Consider the following 21,577-nt stretch of genomic DNA (forward strand, 5'->3'; position numbering starts at 1 on the left):
CATTCAGAAAACTAAGATCATGGCATCTGGTCCCATCACTTCATGGGAAATAGGAAAACAGTGGAAGCAGTGTAAGACTTTATTTTTTTGGGCTCCAAAGTCAGTGCAGATGGTGACTGCAGCCATGAAATTAAAAGATGCTTACTCCTTGGAAGGAAAGTTATGACCAGCCTAGATAGTATATTAAAAAGCAGAGATATTACTTTGCCAACAAAGGTCCGTCTAGTCAAGGCTATGGTTTTTCCAGTGGTCATGTATGGATGTGAGAGTTGGACTTTGAAGAAAGCTGAGCACCGAAAAATTGATGCTTTTGAAGTGTGGTGTTGGAGAAGACTCTTGAGAGTCCCTTGGACTGCAAGGAGATCCAACCAGTCCATCCTAAAGGAGATCAGTCCTGGGTGTTCACTGGAAGGACTGATGCTGAAGCTGAAACTCCAATACTTTGGCCACCTCATGCGAAGAGTTGACTCATTGGAAGAGACCCTGATGCTGGGAGGGATTGGGGGCAGGAGGAGGAGGGGATGACAGAGGATGAGATGGCTGGATGCCATCACCAACTCGATGGACATGAGTTTGAGTAAACTCCGGGAGTTGGTGACGGACAGGGAGGCCTGGCTGCTGCGATTCATGGGGTCGCAAAGAGTTGGACAGGACTGAGCGACTGAACTGAACTGATGTTGCTGTACAACCGAGACTAACACAACACTGTAAAGCAATTATCCTCCAATTTAAAAAAAAAATTTAAATTTCAAGACTGACGGATTTCTGTGCAAACTATTACTCTGTTATATATGGTTGAGAAAACATGTCTGTTTTTCTCTATCAAAAGATGGACAATTTTCCAAAGGATTCAAAAGGGAATTTAGTGAAGTAATTAGCCTCCAACTAAAAAAAAAAAGGGAATTTAACTTCCCCATCACTTCATTCTAGACACTACTATCTTCATTTTAACCACAAGACTGCTCCTCTGTGCCTAGATGGTGACTGAAACAAAAGTTGTCTGGTGAGACTAAGGAATTTGTTAATACAACTGGGAATAGCATTGATCACAACTATAGGAAATATGCCTTTATACTGTCTACCTAAGGATATAAAGAAGGACTAAATGGAGGAATGATAACACAGGAAAACACAGTCCCAAACTACACAGAAGATACCTGGCAAATGTGTTTCAATGACATATGGGAGCAACCCCTTTTTAGTGCTATAGCTTACAATGGCAGATACAATCATATTGGCCAATCTGTCAACAGTTCTTCAAAGGTAGGATACAGAACGTGATAACCTTAGTAACAGTAACAATAGCTATCATTTACATGATTACTTTGTAAAAAAAAAAAAAAATTTTTTTTTTTTTACTATCTGATTATAAATGAGTATTATCTCATTTAATGCTCACACCACACCACTTCAAAATAAGATGCTATTGCTTTTAATCTCAGTTTCAAGATTAGGAAATTGCCACCAAGCAAGTTTATTTGGCCAAAGTGGCACAATTTAAAAATAGAGAAGGCTGGGTTGACACTCAAGTTCAGTTCCCGGGCTGCATATTAGACAGCACTAGTAATTTAAAAAAAAGTCTGACCAACAGACCAACCTTTTTACAACTTAAAAAAATTTTGTTGCCTTTAAAGATGGAACAGTCCTCAGATCAGCCACTGGCATATATACAGAGCTCCCCCTAGGAAGTCTGAATGGACCAATACGAAAAAAGGCATTCCCTTCTGGCTGTTTGCCCTCCCAACATTCCAGGGGAAGGTGGCATTTTATTTCTTTGTCCTTTTAACATGTGAGGCATACACATAGTGAATAAATGTAATGAGCTCACCAGTCTAAAAAAAAAAAATCCTTTTCCATACAGCTTGGCTAAAGATACCCAGTCAATAACATAAAATGTAAAGATAATTACAGACAAGTGAAGTGGCTATTTTTATACTCAGCTGAGCTGGCAACTCCAGACTGGGTGGAGGTTTCCATGCTTTGGAAACAATATGAAAAAGCAGAACGGCTAGATATTTAAATCCTTCTCCATCACCAGGACATTTTTGTTCCTTAGGAAATTATTCTCATGTCCTGTATACTACCTCTTTCCAAGCTATTAAAAAACAAAATAAAATACTACAATGCTTTACAACCATTACAAGCACTGATATAATAAAAGTTTGTCCTAAAACAATCACTAGTGAGACAGTAATGGGGCAGGGGGTGCAGGCAGTATTGGTTCTGGAAGCCACACACAGAAGCACCGGCAGCCAGCAGCCTGCCACCTCAGATATCACCAGGATAGGGTGAGCTACTCTTTGTTTCTTTTGCCACCGTGGACAAAAACACCCATCTGCAATGTAATGAAAATCAAATGCGCTTTGTTCCAAGGGGTATGCACTTAAAATAATCAGGGGTTGTGTTAAAGCACAAGAAGAAAGCAAGCTTGTTTCCAGACAAGGCACAAGTGGTAACACCGCCGTCCACAGATCGGCAGGGAGACAGGCTGGGACAGGGGTCATCTCTTTCTAGCTTTTAGAGACTCTAGAGGAAAAGCAATAGAAAAAGTCACCGAACAGCACACCAAACATGACCTAAAGTTGTATAGCACAGAAAGAATCTAATTATCAAGGTGTTGCTGACTGGATGTATACACAAGGTTAGTGGAAGAAAGGAGTTTTTCCTTTAAAAAAAAAAAAAAAATTCTTAGGAAATCCTGGTTGGTATACAGATACTGGTTGGTGTTAGGAAATCCTGGTTGGTATACAGATACTGGTTAGTGTCTACGCCTATATTTTCTAGTTTCTTCTGATTTAAAAAAAGCTCAAAAGTGACTTCTCTAGTGGTCCAGAGGCCTCCCTGGTGGCTGAGATCGTAAAGAAGCTGCCTGCAACACAGGAGACCCGGGTTCAATCCCTGAGTCAGGAAGATCCCCTGGAGAAGGAAATGGCAACCCACTCCAGTATTCTTGCCTGGAGAATCCCATGAACAGAGGAGCTTGGCGGACTACAATCCATGGGGTTGCAAAGAGTCAGACACAACTGAGTGACTAATATACACTGCTGGGTCCAGTGGTCAGACTCCACACTCCCAATGCAGGGGGCCCAGGTTCAATTCCTGGTCAGGGAACTAGATCCCACACACTGCAACTAAAGATTCTGCATGCTGAAAGACCCAGCATAGCCAAACAAATATTTTTTAAGTAAATAATTAAGCTCAAAGGAAAGAAATGTGAAACTTTTTTCTCCCCAAAGAAAATTAAGGATTTTTTTTTTAAAACGAAGATACAAGAAGGTCCTGAGCATATTCGTCGAAGTAACTTGCATCCACGATGAATGTGGATTGAGCCCAAAATAAGATTCACTTGGAGACAGAATGGTAGGCGTCTCCCCGCCTGGCTGTGGGTGAGGCCTTCCTGACATGGTTCAACGTGGGACTTCAGGGCCGCACATATGTTTACGGCCCTTGTACAATACAGGTTTGAACTGTGCAAGTCCACTTACATGCAACTTTTTTTCAATAAATAGATTGGAAAGCCTTTTGGAGATTTGGGACAATTTGAAAAACCTTGCCGATGAACCATGTAGCCTAGAAATATAAAAAAAATTTTTTTAAAGGTATATCATGAACGCATAAAATGTGCAGATACTAGTCTATCCTTAAATAGGCATAAGGCGGGTGATATTTAATATAAAACTAATAATGCATTAGGTTTCTTACTGTTTTCTAACTTTGCTTTCAAAAAAAATTACAGCATGCCTCTCTCTCATAATAGGAGAAACTGCCTATCAGCCTATCAACACGCTAAGCAGCTTTGTTTAAAAAAGTAACAGTTTTCAATACTGTATTATGAATATAACTGTAATACTGTATGCCATAAGATTTTATAAAGATTCATTCATTAGTGTCTAGGCTACACTACCATGAAGCAGTTGTATCAATTATACTAAGCCACCATAAAGCAATCACACCACTGTTTCTTCCTATAAATATGAATGTTTTCACAACTCTTCATTTTTGATGTCCAGTATTAGTAATACATATAACATCGGCAGTGTTTTATACCACAAGATTATACTGATGTGGATATTGATAATTAATCACATAAACAGACAATGTAAACTTAGGGTATCAATACATATACAGTACTGGAAGTGTATTTTCTCTTCCTTACACTATTTCCTTAACATTTCTTTTCTCTAGCTTACTTTATTGTAAGGCTACAATATACAACTGCACTCATTTCACATGCTAGCAAAGTAATGCTCAAAATTCTCCAGGCTAGGCTTCAACAGTACGTGAACTGAAAACTAAAAGATGTTCAAGTTGGATTTAGAAAAGGCAGAGGCACCAGAGATCTAATTGCCAACATCCACTGAATCATAGAAAAAGCAAAAGAATTCAAGAAAAACATCTACTTCTGCTTCATTGACCATGCTAAAGCCTTTGACTGTATGGATCACAACAAACTATGGGAAATTCTTAGAGATGGGAATACCAGGCTATCTTACTACCTCCTGAGAAATCTGTATGCAGGTCAAGAAGCAACAGTTAGAACCGGACAAGGACAATGGATGGTTCAAAATTTGGAAAAGAGTATGTCAAGGCTGTATACGGTCAACCTGCTTATTTAACTTACATGCAGAGTACATCATGCAAAATTCCTGGCTGGCTGAAGCACAACCTGGAATCAAGATTGAGGGGAGAAATATCAATAACCTCAGATATGCAGGTGACACCACCCTTATGGCAGAAAATGAAGAGGAACTGAAGAGCCTCTTAATGAAAATAAAAGAGGAGAGTGAAAAAGTTGGCTTTTTATAAAACTCAACATTCAGAAAACCAACATGGCATCTGGTCCCATCACTTCACAGCAAATAGATGGGGAAACAAATGGAAACAGTGACAGACTTTATTTTCTTGGGCTCCAAAATCACTGCAGATAATGACTGCAGCCATAAAATTAAAAGATGCTTCCTCCTTGGAAGAAAAGCTATAACAACCTAGAGAGCATATTAAAAAGCAGAGACATTACTTTGCCAACAAAGGTCCATCTAGTCAAAGCTATGGTTTTTCCAGTAGTCATGTATGGATATGAGAGTTGAACCATAAAGAAAGCTGAGTGCTAAAGAATTAATGCTTTTGAACTGTGGTGTTGGAAAAGACTCTTGAGAGTCCCTTGAACTGCAAGGAGATCCAACCAGTCAATCCTAAAGGAAATCAATCCTGAATATTCATTGGAAGGACTGATGCTGAAGCTCCAATACTTCAGCCACCTGATGCAAAGAGCCCATTCATTGGAAAAGACCCGATGCTGGGAAAGATTGAAGGCAGGAGGAAAAGGGGATGACAGAGACGAGATGGTGGATGGCATCATTGACTCAGTGGATATGAATCTGAGCAAGCTCTGGGAGATGGTGAAGGAGAGGGAAGCCTGGCGTGCTACAGTCCATGGGGTCACAGAGTCAGAAACGACTGAGCAACTGAACAACAACAATAAATAATATCTACAACATACAAAATATGTGCTAATTGACAATTTGTGTTATCAGTAAGGCTTCCCATCAACAGTAGGCTATTGGAAGTTAAGTTCTAGGGGAGTCAAAGCGATACACAGATTTTTCAACTTGGTGGTAGTGGGGTGGGAGGTATCCCCTAAACCCTTACACGGTTCAAGGGTCAACTGTGTTTTGCTTCTGGCTGCCTTTGGTAAGGAAGAAAGGAAAAGCAACCCACAAGTCCCTTAGCCTTCCAGCTCAGAGGTTCCCACGTCCTCTGGGGCAGCTGGGAGGAGCCACTGTGAACAGGCTGCTTCTCCCACCAGTGAAATGTCTATGGGTCAAAACCATCCACCCAAAGTCAGCACTCCCTTTCATTTTTGAAAAGCCATCAATCACAAACAGGTCAACTTTTGTAGGAGGAGATGGTCAAGTTATGTGAGCCTTCTCATCAAACGAAGAGGCTCAGCACAGATCTTGTTAACTCACTGACAAAGCTTGACAAATGGGTTTGTTTATGTGATTCTTGCCTAGCAGGATCCCAAGGGCCTGGGTTCCAGTTCCTTTTCCAACCTTCCTGTTGCTGCTCAAAGCCATCTGCCTCACTTCGGACTCCCCACCAGACTCCACTGCAGCAAGTCCGAGTTTATACCAGTCTTCTTCATTCATAATACTTGTCCTTAGCTACCTGTGGGACTCCCAAGGTCACTGTCTATATCAGAGAGAAAAAGAAAAGGACAACATCTAGAAGCCCTGTGCCAAGAGGAGCCAGAACTGAGGCTCACCTCTATCTTTGCCCCTTATTGACTGTGCCACTTTCAGAGGGCTCATTTCTCTTTCCTAGACCTCAACATCTGCTGTCGGTTGAGTTCCCCCCACCACCCCACTCCAACCACTGGAGCCTTGTACTCCAGTGGAATGAAAATATGTTAACCTCATTAAAACTCAAAGCTCCATGAAGGCAGGCATTGCTGTTCATCCCCAGATCTTCTATCTACCACTCAATGACCGCACCAGCATGTACTGCTCACAAAGGATTTGGTGCTGAGTAAGACAGCCCAGACCTCCGGAAATCTGCCAGTCTAGAAGCAAAGTGACTGGTGCAGAGAAGGTGCTCAAGTCAATTCAAAGGACTTATCGAAAAAAGCTTACATTATTCACCTTCTGTTATAGCCAGGTCACCATCCCTTTTGGCCCAAATACTCATTAAAGAGATAGAGGATGTCACCTAAGATGGATAGTGACAGAACAAGCTCCTGAGCAAGGCTGATGACCATGGGATGACTCTCTCCCAGCACTTGCTACTTCCCAGGGATGGGCTAGTTCCTCTGGAAAAGCCAGCTGCTATTTGAGAACCAGTTCCCCAGCTAGGAAATGTGACCCTCTGTCTTCCTCGGGTCCCTTTTGGAGGGAGCCCCATAGGCTAGGAGACTTAAGAGGAGAAGGACACAGAGAATTGGAGATATACCCCCTACCTGGTTGAGCAGCCAGAGATTGACCCCGTGAGCTTAGAAGTGTCATGTGCTGGACCCAGGGACATCTTCGTTCCCTCCTTCAACAGTAACGGGAGGAAACTGCTGTCCCCTGCAAAGCAGAAAACGGTATGTGCCAGCACTAGACCAAGAAATATCCCTGGAGTGAGGAACTCAAGACCCAGCCTTAGAATCCAGCACATCTCTGCAAAATAGTCATATGACAGGTTTACTACTTATTACTTCTAAATAGCATTTTACTGCCTCCAATAGAAATAGTTCCTAAAAATCGTCGATGGTATATAAACTGGTTTTCCTACTGAGGATATAAGACCCACAGTTATTACTTTGCACTCTTGTAGGATAAGGCTTCCCAGGTGGCGCTAGTGGTAAAGAATCCGCCTGCAATACAAGAGACGCAGGAGACCGGGTTCGATCTCCGGGTCAGGAAGATCCCCTAGAGGATGAAATGGCCACGCACTCCAATATTTCCTGCCTGAAAAATCCCATGGACAGAGGAGCCTGGTGGGCTACAGTCCATGAGGTCGCAAAGGGTCACACATGACTGAGCAACAGCACACACGCATGTATGATATCGTCAGGTCTGAGGAATAGTGGCACTTGTTAGAAAACAGATTCCCTTGTCATTGTACTCCCGACCTTATAAGGCAGCTGTTAAAAGTAAATAGGACAAATGCAACAAGATCTTCTAGGTACATTCAACAGACCTTGGGTTAATCTGGGGATTCCAAAGATGTTCACAACTGGGCTGAGCCCAGGGACTTCCACGAACCTTTTGAAACCAACAAAGATTACAAGTGGATAGCATCATTGCATATAAGTGAACTTCCCTCTAGGAAAAGTGGTCCAACACCTGCATCCAACTTGCAAAAATGTCCATCTTTAACTCAAAAATACTTCAGAATTCCTGCTAGATGGCCTGCCTCGGTCTGCAAAATGAACTTCTCTTGGAGGAAAACACTTGACTCTGTGCTGCCCTATAGCGAAGGAAGCTGCTCCGCCTTTTATTCCCCACCAGTGAGCTCTGCCAAGGCTTTCTTTCCTGGCTGGGTTTCTGTCATTTCAGCCAGCAAAAGGAACTGGACAGACGTAGTGAAAGTGAAAAGAGAGATGCTGCTGGGGTTGTTAATTCTAGACTCATTTAGCTCTTTAAAAAGAAAACATTCTGGATTAAGCAAACTGAGTTCATCTAGAAGGAAAGGAAAAACAACAACTGTAGATTGATATCACTGTTACCAACTGCAATACTTAACAGGGATAAGAAGAGTTAAGGTTAGAAAAGTAATTATTGACAGTGAGGAAAATTGACATAGTAGAAGACAAAATGCTTATGCTCGATTACTTGATGATAAATTTTGCTGTTTACTAAATGTCAATTTAAGAAAAAAATAAAGGAAAACATTATGTATTTTCTCACACTGTACAATAAACTCTTTGGCCTACAACCAACTTTTCTCACAACTGGATTCTGTTCATTTAGAAGCAGGGAGAAACAAGTCATGAACTCCCAAAGACTGCCCCTTACCCAGGGGTGACCGATGGCTGTGGAATTTACAAGGCAAGACACTGTTTCCAGTGGAGGCCAGTTACTACAGGAAGAACTGGACTAGGTCCCAGGTTCAGGTTAGATGAGGTGAGACCTATCACACAAAACCAGCTGGTGAAGCAGGCAAGACCCAGGAACTGTTCCAAAGGCCGGAAGCAGGTTTTTAAACTATAGGTAAAGCTCAGAAGGTAAAGAGTCTGCCTGCAGTGAGGGAGACCAGGTTCAATCCCTGGGTCGGGAAGATCCTCTGGAGAAGGAAATGGCAACCCACTCCAGTAGTCTTGCCTGGAAAATCCCATGGACGGAGGAGCCTGATAGGCTACAGTCCACGGGGTCGCAGAGAGTCGGACATGAGTGAAGTGACTTAGCATGCACACACCTCTTTAAAGACCCAACCTCCAAATGCAGTCACATTCTGAAGCACTGGGAATGAGGATTCAGTATATAAATATTTTGTGTGTGGGGGAGGGGTGGTGGAGAAGGCATACAAAATCCAGCCCATAACAGTTGGCTAAACTTCACTTTTTGCAACTAAACAGTTTCAAATAAAAAGAAAGAAAGAAAACCAAGTCTCAGGGAGGTGATCCGACTTCCCTGAAGAGGAATACATCTTCTGAGCTTCAGCCTGCATTTGGGTAACTACCTCCACTCCTCGGAACTTTTGATTTCTGTTTCAATTCTCCTCCAGGCTCCCGAAAGTTCAATATCTGATGAACACCCTGAAGGGCTTTATGGCAACATGGGAGGGTGGGTGGGTGTGTGAAGTTCAATGTTAACCACCTACTATGTGACAGACACTTAACTATACACAGAATATAAAACTGAAGAATGAGGCATACTTCAGTGAGAAGGGGTTTTGTTTTAAAACACATGGTACGTCCGTAAAATTACTTGCTAAAATATTGATATATTTACTAATACCCATCAGTGAGCCTGATGTCAAAGGCTGGAGCAGTCTGTTCATGGTAGATGGCTGGAGTTGGGAAACAGTTTGATTAACAATCTTTCATTAAACTACTACCATCTGTACTTTTCAGCTCATGGGTAGCAATAAAACAAGAAATAATCTCTAAATCATGCAGCATCTTCATGATTTTCTTTTTTTTTTTTCCTGACTTTCTTAAAAGGATACCCCCAGTATCATACACCTATGTAAATCATTAATGGGGGGGTTGGTTAGAATCCTTTTCACTATCACCCATTTAAAATACACCCAAGAGGCCTTTGATATATTTAGCTTTGTCTTGTCAACTCCTATATTCATCATTTCTTCTATACAGAGGATATTCAGTCGGCTTCTAGCAAAATAATGCACAGCACGAACAGTGAATGCTTTCAGTACTGTAAGTTAAGGACTTTCTGATGTGACAGTTTTTCTTTTACATATTTCTGGGTATACTATTTTATACGTTGGTCGCTCCTGAATCTTCAGATTAAGGTCACCATTCCCCTCAACCAGAGAAAAAAGAAAACATGACCTCAGGATGAATGCACAAAAATCAAAGCAATGATGAATAAACCCTCTGCAACAATTCAGAGACATACACTTTCTGTTCTTGGAAATTCAGTGTGGTGGGTGTTACTCGAGATCATTTCTAGTCTGTTTGGATCCTGTATGGAATGGAGAATGAGTATCACTTGGTCACGCGCATCCACAGCTGAACTGTTGGAAGGCTAAGGTACTAAGAAAAGGAAAGATGGGTGTGCTTCTGAGCATCATATTACTTGTTTTCCTCTGAATTCAGGTTAAGGCAAATGTTGGAGAAAAATCTGAAGACACAAGTGTTTTGTGGGATAGATCACATGGATTTAATAGAGTGCTCTGTTTATAAGAACCTGTATTTTTTATCCTGATGGAACCTGTAAATATGCCATCTGGGGCACTCAACTGCAGCTGGGGGAACAGCCAGCACCATTAAGGATACCCAATATGTGCTAAGAGAAATTTTAAGTAGAAAATCACAACAAAAGGCATGAAATTCAAATATTTGAGTACTTACTGTGTGCAACACTGTTCTTGACACTACCAATTCAATAGTAAACAAAAGAGACAAAATCCCTGTCTTCATGGAGCACAGATTCTAGTGCAGACAGACTACTAATGTGAACTAAACTGATATTAACTCCTGGCAAATTAGAAGGCAATTAAGTGCTAGGAAGAAAATAAAGGAGAAACGGGAATTCCCTGGTGGTCCAGTGGTTAGGACCCAGAGTTTTCACTGCCAAGGGTGCAGGTTCAGTCCCTGGTCCAAAAGAAAAAAAAGAGAGAAAGAGAGAAGAGCACCAGGATATGCCATAAAGAGGTGGCCAGAGAAGATGATTTCTGAGTGAAGAGCTGAGGGGTTGAGTGGCATTGCCCTGGAGACATCTAGGAGAAGAGTGATCCAAACAATGGGGAACAGTAAATGCAGCGGCTCTGAGGCAGGAGTGTGCCTGGCAACTTGAAGTAACAATGAGGAAACCAAAGGGTTTTAATGCCTTAAACTGCTTCCAGATTAACAGAGTTAGAATCAGATGGAAAACGTCATGAACACAGCCATATTTTCATACACGCACAGAGCAGGAACATGCCTCTGTAAATGGGTGGTGGCTCAGACGGTAAAGAATCTGCCAGGGGCCTGGGTTTGATCCCTGGGTTGGAAAGATCCCCTGGGGAAGGGAACAGCTACCCACTCCAGTATTCTTGCCTGGAGAATTCCATGGACAGAGGAGCCTGGCAGGTTGCAGCCCACGGGGTGGCAAAGAGTCAGACACGACTGAGTGACTTTCACTTCACTTAAGCCCCTAATCTTTCCAAGCTTGAAGAAATGAGGAAGAGAAGGTTGAGCAAGTAATCCAGGGTTACACCTGGGTGACCAGCCAAGAAAAGACTTTAGTATAAATATCCCAAACTCGCATCACACTTTTATCTCAAGCTTTGATCCCTGGGTTGGGAAGATCCCCTGGAGAAGGGAAAGGCTACCCACTCCAGTATTCTGGCCTAGAGAATTCCATGGACTGTATAGTCCATGGGGTTGCAAAGAGTCCGACACAACTGAGTGACTTTCACTTTCACTTTCCCACTTTAAAATTAAGAGGCACTCTTGTTTTCCTAAAAAGAAAAAAAAAAAAAAAAACTGAAAAAAACTGAAGAACTCAGCCAACTAACATAACCTTAAAAGCTAAAACTGATCAATTTCACTCGTCATTCAGCAAGTAACTGAGAGACCCTACATATACCCTATACACATGCTGAAGAATAATAAATGCTTCATTACCGAGATCCCACTACCCAGCAATCAATTGTATAGGTGTGTTTCACAGAGAAATTGCTTAAGGAGAACACATTTCAGATGCTGACTGTAGCACTGTTAAGTAAAAAAAAAAAAAAAAAAAGTAGAAAAAGAAACTGTCCTATGCAGAAAAAGTGTAACAGTGAAAAACTGGAAACTCTCAAATTTTCTCTTGGCAAGGGAAAGAGCATGCTATAATTTATTCATACACTAGAATTCTCTGCAGCAGCTAAAGTAAATAAGATCTACAGGCATCTCAAACACATACTGACAAATTTAAAAATGCAAGCTGTATGTATATAGAATCACGCTACTTAAATAAAATGTTAAGCTTGGGGATATGGTTTGTGGATATGTAACACAGAAGTACAAACATGTTTGGACACTCTGTATACTGACTTCACAGTAGTGGTTATCTGAGGATGGATGCAGAAGAGGAGGGATGGATAAAATATTTCAGTTGCAGTTTATTTTTAACGAGAGGGAGATATGAAGCAAATATATAAAGATCAGTAACTCAAACATAAGTAGTGGAAAATGGAAGCCTTATTATGTTCTCTTTATGTATGTTTGAAAATTTTCATACTTTTATTAAAACAAAAAAACAAAAAAAACAGGAAGAATAGAAAGAAGGGATAGACAAAGCTCCTCTACCACATTCCAGTAACTCCAAGGCCAAGTTTCCCTAACTTTCAAAGCTCAGGTTCTTCACCCTTAAGAGGTGAGTGATGCTAGATGTGCCTGCCTCAAAGATGCTACAGAAGTGGCAGTCTGGAGACAGAACTTCATTGTCAGATACAATACTGGCAGGCAAGGGCACTACATCTTGTCCCCACTGAATCTCCAGGGCCCAGCAGCCATTACTTTATTTCAATTTCACAGATAATAGTAATAAGATTTTTCAACAGGGTTATATCCCCCCCCTCAAAAAAGGCATAAAAACACATCTAAGGAGTGTAAATGACACAATAAATGCTTTACTGAAACATCTCAATGAATGCAGACAGCTCGGAATGGGACCACCTCTCCCACTCCCATTCCAAGTCATGCAAGGACTAGTTAAAAACTGTAAGAACAGGATAAATTTCCTCACATAAAATCAACTATTTTACATGCAAAAGAGAAAAAAATATGACACCAGTTAAGCATCACTAAGAAAGGATAATCAGATTACATCCATCAGTAATAAAATTCCCAGCCACACCTGTAAACAGGACTACGCAGGGTGGAGACCAAGCAATCAAAATCCAGCCTCCCTGTGATGCGCTCTCTCCTTTGAAAGTTTGTCCAAACCTCATGAAGGTGAAACTCTCCTTGCTAAGATGAGCTTCTGCTAAGTCTTACTGACAGACAAAACCAACTCCTCCCTCTGTCAGGCTCTGACGAGCTTGAGATCACATTCTCCAGAGAAGTGGCAATGTTTCCCCCATCCCGGGGTGCTCGGCAGTCTCTCCCGGAAAGAAAACAGATCCCACCTAAATCACCTGTGAGCCTAAGGTCAAGCGAGGCCGCAGGCCCAGGTGAGCGACCTCGAGTTCGCAAATTTCCCCAATCATCGGAAACGAAGTTGCGCTGAGCCGGGCTTTTCGGAGAAGCGCAAGCCTGGCCACAGAACTCAGGCGCTGGGAGATCACTTGCAACCTCTCCACTTCACCCCCGGCTCCATCTGCCGCGTCTGCGGTCTCTCCCGGCTCTCAGCCCCACCCCCCTCCACAAAAGCGGGGTACGAGGTCCAGAGCAAAGGAGAGCGCGAGCCCAGGGTTAGCAGACGAACTCTGCAAACTGCAGAAACTAAACCGCGGGCACACAACCTGCCCGAGTCAGCAGCGAAGGGAGGAGGGTGGGTTAGGGAGGGTACCCACCCTCCTGGGCAGAGGATGGGGTAGATGGCTGGCGGGCGCCCCTCTTGCGGCTCCAAGAACTCCCTCCTCCCGAAGTCTGCCCGAACTCCAGCATCCCTCCTCCCGGCCCTCCTCGGAGCTGCGGTGGGGAAAAGGACCCGCAAGATGGGGGAGCTGGAGGGTTGGGGGGCAGTTGCAGGCCCGGAGTGGTCCCGCCTGCAGCCTGAGGGCTCCTGGAGTCAGGAAGAGAACAATAGCGGACCCTCAGTCGCCCGAGCCCTCCGAGTCTCCCGCTCGCGCCTTCCTCCCCAGCTCCTCCAAGTTCAGCGCGGAGGCGGGTCGAGTCCAGAATCGGGGACCTGGGGTAGTCAGACGCCGGGCGGCCCGGGCAGGTGGGACTGGGAGCGGGCTCGGGGTACCCAGAACGCCCCGCCAGGAGTGGGGGAGCTGGTCATTCATTCCCACCCGCGGTCGCTCCGCACCTACCCCTGCCCCAGCCGGCCTGCGAGTGGCGGGGATTCAGCAGGAGAAGCCCCTCTCGTAACTTGGCGCGCCCTCCCTCTCTACTCGGACCCCTACTATTCCCCTCTCCCTCTGTTTCTCCGCCTGCCCTCTGCAGACACTTGGCGGCAGGCGGGGGAAAGGGACTGGTAGTGGGACCCTCGCAGCCACTCCGCCCTGCGCGTCCTCCGCGCCTCCTACCCTCATCGGAGTCCCAGACACAAAGGCGAGGATCCGAGCCGAGGACCCCGCGCCGGGAAGCCTCCCGACTCCCGGCGCCGCGCACTTACCCCATCTAGGCGGCGGCAGCGGCTCCCCGGGTCTGCCCCGCTGACTGCGACACCCCGCCCGCGGCTTCCCCAGGAAAACGCGGCCGCCGGGCTCGCTTCCTGCTCGGCTTCCTGCGCCTCGGTCCCTCCTCCTCCTCCTCCCCCCGCTGCGGGGGTCCGAGGGCGCCGCGGCTCCCGGGCTGGGCCGGCGGGGCGGGGGCGGCGGCAGCACCACCACGTGGCCGCCCGGCGCCGGCCCCCGCCGACCCGGATCCCGCGGGAGCCGGGAGGGAGGTGCTAACCATTCCCCTCCTCTTCCACCGCGCGGCCCCAAATTCCGCGAGTCAGGTGATCCGGCCCCGCGCTCCGGCCGCAACCTGCGGGAGGTGCTCCCGCCCCGCGCGCCCCAAGCGTCCGCAGCCTGCTTGTATTTTCCGCGGATCGTGGGATTCTGCCCCGTGGATCTGCTTGCATCATCGTCACCTGAAGCTAATGGAAACCACCGGTGTTCTGACCCCCGGGATTTTAGAAAGGATGAGATCCTGAATAGTATTCATTTCTGGTTAACGTCCAAAGTCGTTTGTGGTCGTGTTGGTGTTTGCAAGTCACTAATCCAAGCGCCTTCTACCCAGAATCAAATCGGTCATAGTTTCCAAAATTATTGAACAGAAAGGAAACTAAAACCTGCTGAGTCCCTGGACTGAACCAGTTGGTCGGAGCGACTTTCCTAACGTTCATCAGGTGGCAAGAGAAAACTACCAGCGTTCACGCTGCTCGCGAGTTAGGAAGGAGACGCCTACTGTCTGAACTGAGAGGCACGGTGCGGAGCGCCCTCCCTGTGGGGTCTGGGATGCCGAGGGGCCGGCCTCAGCACCCCCGGAGTTACTCTCTCTTCTCCAGCCCCCTGAGCCCCTGCATTTGAATCGTAATGGACTGTTGCTTCAACTCCCAAGGATTTCAAAGCTCTCCGCCTCTCTTTTAATTTGGGACCCCTTTGCGATTCATTCTGGTCATGCCAACCAGCTATGACTTTAAAAGTCTTTTCACCAAAGCCCCTGTGTTCTGTTAACTCCAAGTCCTTTGCAGGAAGCTTTCTGGAATATGTGGTATGAGTCCCTTTTTGGTGAGATCAAATTGAAAGCAATGGAATAAAAAAAAAAATCCAATACAAATGAAATTCACCTAAGTTCAGTTTATAATGGCTTAAACAGATCCCCACGACTACCAGTTAAACTTTATCTGTACCCCTACCACCCCATTACCACCACCACCAGCAGCCTGCCAAAGGAACAGCCTGTCTTAGCTTTAACAGGTGACATCAGAGACAAAAGCTGTGTAACTAGCTACATGGTCTTCCCTTCCTAAATCATAGGTCAGCAATTCCTTAGAGAAGTGATGAATAGCTGGTTTAAAGCAAGGTGTACACTCCTCTTCCTGTCTTTTATCCCTCTCAAATAAAATCACCCTCTAAAAGACACCTGAACTGATAAACTTCTTTTTGGTTTAATGCTGGCAATTTCCACAGTACAGTTATTCATTGCAGTTCACATGAATGGTGTAATGTAGGGAATCTATTGGGAACAATACCGCCACGTGTTAGTTTTCTGTTCCCCTTTCACCGGGTCAGTCTCGCTGAACGGTGGCAGCTGGGAAGATGTGCGCTGGAGCACCCTGTTCTGTGCTGCCTTGAAAAGTTGTGTGCTGGGCTTAGTCGCTCAGTGGTGTCCAATTCTTTGTGACCCCATGGACTGCAGCCCTGCAGGCTCCTCTGTCCATGGGGCTTCTCCAGGCAAGAATATTGGAGTGAGTTGCCGTGCCCTCCTCCACGGGATCTCCCCGCCCCAGGGATGGAACCCACCTCTCTTGCCTCTCCTGCATTGCAGGAGGGTTCTTTTACCACTAGCGCCATCTGGGAAGCCCCAGCTACAGAATACGCACCGCCTTCTATCAACCCAGGGATTGAACCCAGGTCTCCCACATTGCAGGGGGGCTGGAGGGCGGGGGAAGTGGAGGGAGTGGGGGGCTGGGGAGTGGATTCTTTACCATCTGAGCCACCAGTGAAGCCCACCTTGGAAAGTTAACATGTGGGCATTCTGTACCTGGGGCTTCCAGGTGGTGTTAGTGGTAAAGAACCTTGCCTGGAGAATCCCATGGACAGAGAAGCCTGGTGAGATATAGTCCCTAGGGTCGCAAGGAGTCAGACTGAAGCGACTTCACACACACACACGTTCTGTAGCTGAAGGAGTTAAAATAGCAAACAATAATTGTGTAAGGCTTCCTTGGTGGCTCAGATGGTAAAGAATCTCCCTGCAATGCCGGAGATCCAGGTTCAATCCCTGGGTTAGGAAGATCTCCTGGAGAAGGGAATGACAACCCACTCCGGTATTCATACCTGGAGAATTCTGTGGACAGAGGAGCCTGGCAGGCTACAGTCCATGGTGCCTCAAAGAGTTGGATACAACTCTGTGTGTTTAACACACACAGGGTCATCAGCCTTTTTTATTCATAAAATAAACATTATTCATGGAATAAATTATTTTTCTCTTTTACACAACCAGGCCCTGTCCCAGCCACCTTCCTGGGAGCCCACCCGCCTTTGTCAGCTCTGAATGGTTCCCACAGGTGGCTTGTGTGATTATTCTCCTTAATTTATAATCCCACCTTCTCCATCAGCAAGTCCAGCTCTGAGTGAGAGATTGTTGTGGAGGAAAGGACTCTTACAGTTAATCCGCTGTGCTAAGACCCTTTTCCAGATCTCCCCCTCTATCGAAATGCAGACCACCAGCTTCAGACCACAACTGAAGTTCTGCCACCTGTAGGGAGATTGGTGGTCAAGTGTATGTCTGAGCAGTGTCTTCTCATTGGTTGTTTTCACCCAGGTCTTTCAGAAAATGCTAATTGGGATTGGGATACATTGACGAGACCCTCTGATGGAGACCTGACCCAGGTGAAAGGGTTTGAGACGTGGAAGCATCTCAACTGTATAAAACTTTGGGGGCTGTAAACAGCATGTTGAACTTCAGTAGGAGAATAACCCCCAAATCAAAGTGACTATGGTGTGATATATAGTATTGGGAGTAAGAAGAGTCAGGGGACCAGATTTCCCAACCCTTCTGTTTGACTCACTTTCCATTTGAACTTCACCACATGTTTGGGTCTCTCCTGGCCCACTTTCCCAGTCAGTAAAAGAGAACACTGAATTACATGGCCTCTAGCATCCTAAGACCATTCCTTTTGTTTGTACAGCTTTCACCGGCTATGTAGCCCTCACATGTGTTTGGCAAAGTATCTGATCTTGCAGGTCAGTCTTGTCATACCTATAAGATTGTAAATCCTAAGAGTCTTGCCATCCAGGACTTAGCATGATCCATAAATGAAATCCATTGGTTGGTAGGGCTCAATTTTCATTTTTGAAATTAAATAATGTCACATCCCTTCTTTCTTGCTCCATCTCTTACCAATATCAGTTCTTCCCAAATTAAGGACTTTTTAAGTTTGAGGAACCAAAGCTAAGACTTGTTGGGATTTAAAAAAACTGTCCCTGAAGGAGAAAATAGAGATGGCCAAAAAGTGCCAGAGCCGAAATTACCCCTCCACTTTCTTTGGTGTTTGGTCAGGCTCTGACTGCACCTCTGGGTCTAGTTAGAGGCAGCATAATTGAAAGGAATGTGGTGATATTGGGCCCAGTCCAGAGAATGGAACAAAAACACAATCAGAAGGCTGGAGAGAGATGATCTGTGGGGAGAAGCTGAAATATGTGTGCGTGCTTAGTCACTCAGTCATGTCTGATTCTTTGCAACCCCATAGACTGTAGCCCGCCAGGCTCCTCTGTCCATGGGATTCTCCAGGCAAGAAAACTGGAATGGGTTACCATTTTCTTCTCCAAGGGATCTGCTCGACCCTGGGATCGCACCTATCTCCTGTGTCTTCTGCATTGGCAGGCAGGTTCTTTACCACTGAGCCACTTGAGAAGTCCCAAAAGCCCAAATATTCACAACAAAACCACCTTCTGTGTTTTCTTGGTGATGTTTCCAAATAGGAGGAAACTGTGACATGGGAGAAAATAAAATAACTCTGACATTTCTTCTCATAATGTAACAAGACCATAGTAATGAAGAAGCCTCCAAACTCTGATTGGTCCATGGTTTTTCCACTTGCCAGGAAGCCAGCAGAAATTTCCTCAAGGGTAGATTACTACCCTTCCCTTCTCAGTCACCTTGGTCACCTGATGGCAAGGTGAAGTTAAGATGCTCGGTAAAAATACATCCCACAGCCCTACATCAAAGCCCTGCTTATAGGAATGTGGCAGAGAAGATAAGCATCTGAGCCTTGACACTACAGACCTGAGAAGGTGTTAAGACCATCTGGCCCATCACTGTCTATAAGGAATGGAAAGTGTGTAGAACGTTCTATCCAGTATTGTAACCTCTAGCCACATGTGGACACCTGAGACGTCATTAATCAACTAAGCTCCTGAGCACTCAAAATGTCACTAGTCCAAATAGAGGTGTGTCATAAATGTAGAACACACACCAAAATTCAAAGGCTAAAAAAGAAAATCACAAAATATTTTATGTTGATTACATATTGAAATGCTGATATTTTGGATATATTAGGTTAAATATATAATTAACACTAATTTCAGTTATGTCTTTTTACTTTATTAAATGTGGCTAACTAGAGGACTTCCCTGGAGGTCCAGTGGTTAAGATTCTGTGCTTTCAGTGTAGGGAACATGGGTTCAATCCTTGGTCAGGGAACTAAGATCCCACATGCCATGCAACACAGCCAAAAGATAAAAGTAAATAAAATAACAATAAAATGTGGCTAACTAGAAAATTAAAAATTACTATGTGGCTTACATTGTATTTCTATTGGATAACATTGCTATGGGGGCTAATATTAGCAGCTAGTACACATTTAGCACCTTCTATATACCAGGCGCTCTTCTAAGTGATATACGCATTAACTACCATGGCCAAGTACTTAATTATCCAATCTGGGACATCTCTGAGAGAGAAGTGGGGCAGGCAGATGCTCAACCAGCCACAACATCTGAACAAGAGGCATAAACTGAAACTGTCCTGAGAAAACTGAGATGTCAAGTCCCCTTAATGTTAGGTCAATGTAATCCTTACATCAAACCTATGCGGTTGTTATTTAGTCGCTCAGTTGTGTCTGACTCTTTTGTGATCCCGTAGACTGTAGTCCGCCATGTTCTTCTGTCTGTGGGATTTCCCACGCAATAATATGGGAGTGAATTGCCATTTCTTTCTCCAACACCAAACATATAAGTACTGTTATAATCCCTTTTGGGCACACGAGGGAACTGGGGCACAGAGAGATTAAGTAACTTGCCCAAGGTCACACAGCTGGAAAGTGGCAGGGTTGTGATTCAAACGAGGGCGGTCTGGCTCTTGACCCTTCACTCAACTGCTATGCACCACTGTCTGCTAAAGAGTTAATATAGATGGAGGTTCTAATGGATGCCATTTATCTTAATTCTCACAGCAACTTGGACAGAGCATGATTCTGTTTTTACAATGCAGAAACTGAGTTTTAAATAGTTCGAGCAACTTGTCCAAATCCTAGAACTGGAAAGAAGGAGCCAAGAATCAAGGTTTGGGATGACCAACTCCAGAGAGGTCCTCTTAACTACCACTTTGTTTTGCTTTCAGGCCCCCTCTGTTTATAAACACCTCTTATATTGACTTTACTACTTCTCTGCATTCTAGCAGAGGACTGGATAAGAGTAGATGAGAACGCAGGTGTCATCACCTTGAGACAGGCAACTAATACCAAAAGCTCCATCTTGTTGGCCTCTCCTTTCTCGGAAGGAGCATTGTAAGATAATCCAAAGAGCCATCCATGGGCCAAGTTGGTTGTTCTGCTGTGCATGTCAGGAATTCCAGAAAATATTTGCCATTGAGGCTGTGGAGGTAGCATTGTGAGGAGCTCACAAACATCAAGAAGACAGCTGATTATCTAAAGGCTAAGAGCAAGGGCTTTTACAAAACTCCACAGTCAGAAGCAATAACAGGGCACGTCATTCTATGAATGTGGCAGGGGTAGCTTTACTGGCTTCCTCTGCAGTGGGTCACAATCTTAGCAGCTCCTTAGAATCACCTGACTTTAAAAATCCCCATTGCCTTGGCCCCACACCCTAGAAGACTGGTTTAAATGGTCTGGTGTGGGGCCCGGGCATTGGTATTTTGCATTTTCCCCCTAGATTGTCATAAAGTGGTACCATGGCAGTCTTGGCTGTCCTGACTGTCCCAGCCATGCCTGGAGCATCTAGTTCTTGATTTAGCATTGTAAGCAAAGTGAGTTTAAGTGAAGAGGGTGGGTTAGTTATTAACGGGCCTTACAAAAGCTGATGCTTCAGAATGATCTCTTCATAGAGTAATTCTAAAACAAGCCACTATTTTTGTTGGCCTGGTCCATTTGTTTTCTGTATGGCACGAAACTGAGCTCCAGATTTTTGTCTTCTTCAGTAAGATCAACTTCTGCTTATAAGGTATTTTAATTTGTGTTTCTTCCTTAACTAAACAATGCACACATAATACATCTGTGTCCTACTTTGGCTGATGAGTTATTTTGCATCTGTTATGGCTTCTTGTTTATGTTTTTCTAAGGTTTGGTAGCCATTTGGCTTCTGTTATTCATTTTCACATTCCCAGTTTTGTGGCTTTCTTTAACATCCTTAGAAGATATAAGTAGTTTGCTTCTTGTTCTCAAAATTGCTCTTTCGACTTTGTGAGAGAACACATTTTTAAGAGACATTCTATGTCAGACAGTTCATACTTAAGACATACGACTACACTACTGTGAAGCTATTTAACAAAATTCCACACACCCTTTGTTTGCTTTGCCTTTAATACAAATTCCTCAATGATCCAAACATGCACTGTAAGCAGGTTTCTCTCATTCGAGGTGGAGGTTCTTCTAAGGTCAAGTTATCACTCTTCCTTTGCCTTCTTTAAGAAGAGACCTGTAATTTCTTGTTCTAGACTTCCTGTTTGCGTTTCAGAACAGAATGAAGGCTATGAAGATGTTTCTGACTGTCCCATGACATGCCAGAAGACAGAGACACCACCACAGGGGAGCCAGAAAGATCGCTGTGGACCAGATTCCTTCCCCAGAGCCGAGGTGGGATGGGGAAGGTGCACAGAAAC

The 21,577-nt window shown here is 44.5% G+C and overlaps 1 protein-coding gene across 12 annotated transcripts in view; it reads right to left on the reverse strand.

Moving 5' to 3' along the window:
• Window positions 1-14,565, reverse strand: part of RAI14 (retinoic acid induced 14) — a 160,910-nt gene extending 146,345 nt beyond the window's left edge. For 3 of the 12 annotated variants that reach the window (XM_043887402.1, XM_043887397.1, XM_043887404.1), the window contains exon 1: window positions 14,424-14,564. The gene's annotated coding sequence lies outside the window, so the exon portion shown is untranslated. Of the gene's footprint in view, window positions 1-6,955; window positions 7,057-13,275; window positions 13,447-14,334 lie in introns of those variants that run through there. The other 9 variants (XM_043887396.1, XM_043887393.1, XM_043887406.1 and 6 more) reach the window with 6 other exon arrangements.
• Between the last annotated feature and the right edge of the window lie 7,012 nt (window positions 14,566-21,577).

The sequence above is a fragment of the Cervus elaphus genome, chromosome 25 (assembly GCF_910594005.1).
Source record: "Cervus elaphus chromosome 25, mCerEla1.1, whole genome shotgun sequence".
Classification (NCBI taxonomy): Eukaryota; Metazoa; Chordata; class Mammalia; order Artiodactyla; family Cervidae; genus Cervus; species Cervus elaphus.